This window comes from Triticum dicoccoides, chromosome 4A (genome assembly GCF_002162155.2).
Source record: "Triticum dicoccoides isolate Atlit2015 ecotype Zavitan chromosome 4A, WEW_v2.0, whole genome shotgun sequence".
Taxonomy (NCBI): domain Eukaryota; kingdom Viridiplantae; phylum Streptophyta; class Magnoliopsida; order Poales; family Poaceae; genus Triticum; species Triticum dicoccoides.
This window is the reverse complement of record NC_041386.1, coordinates 659,340,544-659,348,760: the sequence shown is the minus strand read 5'-3', so window position 1 is coordinate 659,348,760 and position 8,217 is coordinate 659,340,544.

Genomic DNA, 8,217 nt, shown 5'->3' with positions numbered 1-8,217 from the left:
GACGGATTCAAACCCATGACAGCCGCACCATGTAGCTACGATGAACCTGACTTAAATCTTTCATCGAACCATGCTCAGAAGACAGTGCCTGTAACTGTCCTGGCCCTAGATCCCGTGCAGTTCGTGCCATCCGAGGACGGGAGGTTGGACCCCGCCACGGAAGCCACAGACTCAACGACGCTAGAGCCGAACATAGACCTGACTTCCAATGAGGCCTGCATCATCGGAACCTCGGACACGTCTCCGGCCGTAGGCTCCAGACCGCGTATATCCGTGCCCATCGAATCTAACGAGACACCGATCTTGGAGTTCAGCTCCGCGGACATCTTCCAACACTCCCCCTTAGGTGACGTGTTAAACTCAGTGAAATCTCTCTCTTTATAAGGAGATTCTTGGCCGAACTATGTCCGTCTTGAGTGGGAAGCAGACGACGAAGAACTTCGTTACCCACCCACCACCCACTTGATAGACACTATCGACGATTTGACCGACATGCTCGATTTCTACTCCGAAGACATCGACGGTATGGATGACGATGCAGGAGAAGAACAGGAACCACCGCCCACAGGGCGCTGGACAACCACCTCCTCATACGACATATACATGGTGGATACACCCAAAGACAACAATGGCGATGACAAGAAGGATACAGTTGAGGATAAACCTCCTGAGAAGCAGCCGAAGCACCGATGTCAGTGGCACCGCTCTAAACAACGCCAGGGTAAAAACAGCGATACCGGCACAAGAGACAATAACACCCCGGCCGACGCCGAAGACAATGAAGATCCCGCAGACCTAGCCATGAAGCAGGACGAACAAGGAAATGGCGAACATAGTCCGGGGCCGCTGTCCGAGCACAGGATGCCGAAGACACCACTTATCAACCTCTCTTCGAAGAGGAGAATAGTCTGGATGACGATGCATTCATCATCCCGAAAAAAATACTTGGAACAAGAGCACCTCCAAAAGAGACTTATTGCCATAGTGAGGAGCTTGAAGAAGCAGAAGCAACGGCTTAAAGCCGCATAGGATACACTCAATGACAGATGGAACGAAGTGCTCGACACTGAGGAAAAATACGACGACAATCTCCAAACAAAGAGCTATCCCAAACATAAACTGCTGCACGAATTCGACGATGAGGCTATCGCGTCCATACCGCTGAAAAACAATACGACCGACCAGCCAGACCGACCACCTCGTGGACGAGACAGAGCGACTAACAATGCCGCACACAAACCTGCACCCCCTCCCCATAAAGGAAGGGAGGTCGCAGCCAAGTACCAAAAACACGATTTACGTGAGCACCTGGACAAAAGAGCCGGCATAATCAGGTCCATCTACGGATCTAGGGAACATGCTCCTATACAGGATCATGGCCATCAAACCGACTATACCGGTCGCTTACCAGTTCAGAAACAACACCGAACACTATAACCATCGGACCCACGCCACGGCATAGCCAAATACAGGGGCGTTGTGCTTCACCGATGATGTGCTAGATCATGAATTTCCAGAGGGGTTTAAACCCGTAAACATCAAGGCATACAATAGAATGACAAACCTTGCAGTCTGGATAGAAGACTTTATTCTTCACATCCACATGGATCATGGAGATGATGTCCACGCCATCAAATACCTACCCCTCAAGTTGAAAGGACCAGCTCACACTGGCTGAAAAGCCTTCCCGAAAATTCCATTGGAAGCTGGGAAGAACTTGAGGATGCTTTCAAGGCCAATTTTCAAGGGACCTATGTCCAACCTCCGGATGCAGACAATCTAAGTCACATAACCCAACAACCTGGAGAGTCAGCCCGTAAGCTTTGGAATAGATTTCTCACCAAGAAGAACCAAATCGTCGACTGTTCGGACGCCAAAGCCTTAGCACCTTTCAAACACAGCCTCCGAGACGAATGGCTGGCCAGACACCTCGTCCAGGAAAGGCCAAGGACAATGGCAGCCCTAACTACTCTTATGACCCGCTTTTGCGCGGGTGAGGACAGTTGGTTGGCCCGTAGCAGAACCAGCAATCCAGGCACATCCGAAATCAGGGATGGCATTGGAAAACCACGATGCAATAAAAACAAACATCAAAACAATGAAGATAGCCTAGACAATACAGCGGTAAACTCCGGATTCAGGGGCTCTAGACCCGGTCAATGGAAAAAGTCATTTAAAGGCAGCAAATATGGTGCATCCAGCCTAGATAAAATTCTAGACAGGTCCTGCCAGATTCATGGCACCCTCAATAAACTAGCTAATCACACCAACAGAGAATGTTGGGTCTTCAAGCAGGCCGGCAAGCTCAACACCGAACACAAAGGGAAGGGGCCGCAAAGCAAGGACGATTACAAATCTCGCCAGCTGAACACAGGGGGACATAAAAAATTTCCACCGGAGGTCAAAACAGTGAACATGATTTATGTCACTCACATCCCAAAGAGGGAGCGCAAATGCGCACTCCAAGACGTATATGTTGTAGAGCCCGTCGCCCCCAAATTCAACCCATGGTCGGCCTGCCCGATCACCTTCGATCGTAGGGATCATCCGACTAGTATCTGTCACGGGGGTTTGGCTGCCTTAGTGCTCGACCCAATAATCGACGGATACCACCTCACCCGAGTCCTCATGGACAGCGACAGTAGTCTCAATCTGTTATATCAGGATACTGTCCGCAAGATGGGGATAGACCCGTCAAGAATCAACCGAAGCAGCACTACCTTTAAAGGAGTAATACCAGGCGTAGAGGCCCACTGCACGGGCTCTCTAACGTTGGAGGTTGTATTTGGTTCTCCCGATAACTTTCGAAGCAAAGAACTAATCTTAGACATTGCTTTGTTCCGAAGCGGATATGATGCACTACTCGGAAGAACGACCTTCGCCCGTTTCAATGCAGTCCCGCATTACGCTTATCTCAAACTCGAGATGCCCGGTCCATGTGGCATTATCACGGTTAGCGGAAAAACGGAGCGCTCTCTTCGTACAGAAGAATATGTGGCGGCTCTAGCAGCCGAAGCACGAAGCAGCCTTTTCAAGCCGAGCAACTCATCGGTCTTCAAGACCATGGAAACAGCTAAATGTGTTCGGCGCACACCTAGGTGTAGCAGCTCAGATAAACCTGAGCTTGTTTAGCAGCCATGTCTCCATAAGAAACAGCCCACAAGAAGGTTGTACATGTCTCCCCATGTACATAAATATACACTCAAAATTCCCAGGGTAGCATTGGGGGCACCCCGCATATAAAAAGTCTATAGTTTGGCTTGACCCTATTCAGACTCAATAAGCTACCTTTCACGGTTCATTAAAACAAACCAACTTTACTCACGGTCACACCAGATTCTTTCACCTGGTTTTTTCCTTTCTTACAGATGGCCACCATGCTATACCCCTCAAGGATACGGCACAACAGAGACAAAGGCGCAGACGTGCAGTAGGGCCCCGTCTAAAGGTTTATTTTTAGATTAAGACCATGTGTAAACCTTTTTTATTATCTCTTGTTGTTACATCCTCTCCTGGCACTTAAAATCACCACGAGGGATACCGGCATTATTTGCGAGCTTATGATTCGCCGTACTAAAATGGATGTTATAGCAGCTACCATCAATGTGTTTTGAGATCTATGCTCTCACCACAGGCGCTCTTTCGTAATGCCGGATTGCCGCATGTACCTTGAAATTCAGTGTTCATTACCGGGGGCTGTATTCATCCCGGTATGTGTTGTAAAGTCCGAATACCTTCGGGGGTGTTTGGCGTTACGAGTTTGGCCTTATATGCATCAGCTCCGAATCATGTCTTTGGTCAAATGTTGGGTTTGCCCGGCTCGCATGTTTTGCTACCTTACGTTTCCGTTCTATCGGCTAAGGTGGTACAGGGAGAACTACTGCGATTGTGCCCTGGTTCATCCAGATGAGCACCTCAGTAGAGAAAGCCGAAAACTGACTGTCATGATAAGGTGAGAGCTGGTCAACCACTCGATGACTCAGCGGAATCTTCGCGATTCCTCCGCATAAATGAAGGACCGGTTTCCCGGTCATGTATGTAAACGCACCGTATTCGAATAAACACGGACATACCGGGGGCTATATAGTAGCCCCACTGTCAAACTCCTATGGCTAAGTGAAAGTGTTAAAGCTCTATAGTCCGATTGCCTAGTTCGCCGCACTACCACCTCCTTAACGGACCAAGACGTTGGGTCAAGTGTGATTACGTGCTTTGCCTAACACCCCCGCGTTATACGTGAGGGGGCTGAAGCCGACGACTGCAAACTTTCAGGTTATATACATATATAAATAAACGGCCGCACAGGAGGTACTAAAATACTTTATGGGCAAAAGTATAAATATAGCCTTTATTATCATAAGCATTGTTTTTACAATTCGAATACATGTTACTCGAACATGATATTTTTGAGCACTGAGCCTCTATTAAGCAGGAACCCTCTAAGACTTCTTTGAAATAATGCTCTGGTAGGTCCTGGCCCCCGGGTGGACCCCTTGTTGCAATATCGGTGGCCTTCATCTTTGCCCAGTACGTCTTCACACGGGCAAGGGCCATCCACGCACCTTCTATGCACGCCGACCGCTTAACAATATCGATATGCGGCACCGCATGAACAAATCGTTGGACCAAACCGAAATAACTATCCGGACTTGGTTCCTCAGGCCACAGGCGGTCCACGACAGTCTTCATGGCAAGTCCGGATAACCTATGGAGCTCTGCCCATTCGGCCATCTGCTCGCTCAACAGCAGTGGACGCCTTGACATGCTAAACTGCGACCAGAACAGTCTTTCCGCTTCATGGGCTTCTTGGTCCTGGAAAAACTGCGTCGCATCAGCAGCACTCTTTGACAAATCCAAATATGGGTCCGGAGAACTCCACATTTGATCAAGCGGGGCATACTTTGGATCGCCTAGTTCACAACAAAAAGGGCTTTGCAGCCGTGATCTCCCCGGCTTGCCGGAGCTCCTCCCGAGCCGCTCTGACCTCCGACTGGATTTCTTTTGCCGCTTGCAAGGCCTTCTCAAGGTCAGCCATTTTTGCTTGGTTCTCTCTCTCGAGAAGCTCATACCGGCCAGCGGCATCCTTTAGCTCAAGCGCCATATTGGCTATTCTCTCCTCACTCTGGCGATGAGTAGCCTGTTCAGCTTTCAATTCACTAGCTGCCTTCTCGGCAGCTGCGTTACTTATCCTGGCTTTCTCCTTGGCCCGGGCAAGCTCAGCCCGAAGGGTCTCCACGGCGGTAGCACCATCTGCAGTTAATCATGTTATAAATTCCAGCATCATGCTCCTATTTATACTTACTGACCGCCCCAGTGACATACCTTGCACCTCGTCAAGCTGCTTGTTAACAAGCATGATGTCATCATCCACCACATGAAGCTGCCGCTTCAGTTCGGCCAACTCAGCAGCCTGGGCAGTTGCCGGGGCTACAGCTGCCTATGTACAAAAATTGGAAAAATTATTCCCTGAGCTTGTTTATCTTTTTTGATCCTCTCATCGCCCCGTTAGGATGGCAACCAGAGTCTCAGGGGCTACTATCTATACATAGTGCACCTTGTGTTTTCGGTACAATTTAAAAAGTTACATACCTCAAAGCCTCTTAGCAGGCTCATGAAAGCTTCATTCAGTCCGCTTTTTGCGGACGGAATCCTCTTAATCACCGTACCCATTAAGGTACGATGTTCCTCTAAGACAGACACTTGCCACAGAAGGCCCGTCAGCATATCCGGCTGTATATCAGATAGTCCGGGGCTTTTGTTTTCGGTCTCTCTAGGAGCCGAACACCCCGGACCTCGGGCGGCCGAAGAACCACCTTCTGGCCTTATCCTCCTTTGTGGATTGGGAGAGATCCTCCGGGACGACACCTCGGGGTCGTCCGCCCTATGGGGTGGGGAAGTATGAGGAGGCGTTTCGCTCTCCATCACCTCCGGAAGAAGATCCCCCGAGGACAAAGATTGTTGAGGAAGGCTGTAGGCCAAACTGCAAACACGCGTTTCAAAAATTACTCTCACAAACAGGAAAAGAACGGGGTATGCTTACAAAACACCCTGGTTCACTTATGACTCGGATAATGGCCGGCCCCTTGTGGGTGCTGTGCGGCAACATTGCCCCCCCAAATCAGGGCTCCCTGATAGGGATTTCTTCCCTCGCTTGGAGGCCTCTGCCATCAAGTCTTCGGGGGCGGCCCTTTTCTTCTCGTGTGGGGAGGGAACGTTAGATTCTCCTCCCCGTTCGTCCTCTGACACTGGAGTTCCAACTTCCCCGGATACAGTGTGCGACGTACCTCCGGTATGGAGGCCACTTTTGACCTCCCCACTCCTCTCCTCGCCTTATCCCGATGGCACTTGATAAGGCGCACGAGCCAGCATCCTGGCTAAAACCGGATCCGCTGAATCTTCGAGAAGAGCGGCCGAACACCTGATCCTCTCTGCCTTCTTCATGCAGCCCTGGCCGAGGATGGTTTTTCAGAATAATGTTATGATAACATAACAAAAATATGTTCGGTTGTTGAGTACTTACCGGAGTATCTGGATGGTTTCAATCGAGGCCTTCGTCCTCTATAGTGTCCAAACACTTTTTTCATGATCCGAAGAATAATTTATACATCCCTTCGAGCGTCATGCCGAAGAAGTGCTGAACAGTTCGCGGTCCTTCCGGGTTGAACTCCCACATGCGGAGAGGTCGTCGCTGGCATGGTAGGACCTGATGGGCTAGCATTAATTGGATTACTTTGACAAGACTGATGTCCTTATTGATGAGATCCTGAATGCGGCTTTGCAATGTCCGCACATCATCAACCGATCCCCAGTCTAGCCCCTTGTTGACCCATGATGCAAGCTGTGGTGGAGGATCGGATCGGAAGGCGGGGGCAGCCGCCCAGTTTCTACCTCGGGGTGTTGTAATATAAAACCACTCCCGCTGCTATAAGCCGGAAACTTCTGGGAAGGAACCCTTTGGCCATAGAACATTGGTACATTTGCTTATTATAGCACCTCCATACTCCGCGTGTCGCTCGTCGATTATCTTCAGCTTCACATTGAAGGTCTTAAGCCATAAGCCGAAGTGTGGGGTGATGCGGAGGAAGGCCTCACACACGACGATGAATGATGAGATGTGGAGGAAAGAGTCCGGAGCTAGATCACGGAAATCTAGCCCGTAATAGAACATGAGCCCTCTAACAAAGGGATGAAGACCGAAGCCTAGCCCTCGGAGGAAGTGAGAGATAAATACGAAACTCTCATTAGATTTGGGAGTAGGATAACCTGCCCTTGAGCAGGAAGCCTATGAAGGATTTCCGTTGTCAAGTACCTTGCTTCCCTAAGCTTCGTGATGTCCTCCTCTGTGACAGAAGAGTCCGTCCACCGGCCTTGAAGGCTGGATCCAGACATGGTCGAAGGTCCGAAGCACTTGGACTAAACCTTGGGTGTTGGAAATCGAGGTAGGGGAAGGAAAGTATTAAGTGTGTAAAGAAAAGGACAGGTCTTGGCCTCTTTATAAAGAGGATGAATGTCAAGCGTCCTCCGCGTGGCCTTTGAAACTTGCCTAATCCCAAGGAATCATACCAATAGAGCGGTTGGTTTACCCATGCCCGTATTGATGAGAATCCCGTAATAAGGGGACACGATCTCTGCTTCGACAAGACATGCCAATAAAACCGCCTCGCAAAACATGGAGTAGCAAGTTGGAAAAACGATTCGAATAATGACCGGGCCGTGATGTGATGTCACGCTATGGAAAAGTTGTCAACAGATTAGATTCGTGGAATATTGTACTCTCTACGGTGGTATGTGGAATTTGTTTTGCAGAGCCGGACACGATTCTTGTGTTCAAGATCTACTTTGGAGTATTCTGAGAAGGTACCCGCCTTGCAATGTCGAAGACAATCTGCGTGCCGAACTCATCGTCATTGAAGCCTAGTTCAGGGGCTACTGAGGGAGTCCTGGATTAAGGGGTCCTCAGACAGCCGGACTATATGCATATGCCGGACTGTTGGGCTATGAAGATACAAGATAGATGATTTCGTCCCGTGTCCGGGTGGGACTCTCCTTTGCATGGAAGGCAAGCTTGGCGATTCGGATATGTAGATTCCCTTCTATGTAACCGACTTGATGTAACCCTAGCTGAGGGAGTCCTGGATTATGGGGTATCCGGACAACCGGACTATATGTTTTGGCCAGACTGTTGGACTATGAAGATACAAGACTGAAGACTTCGCC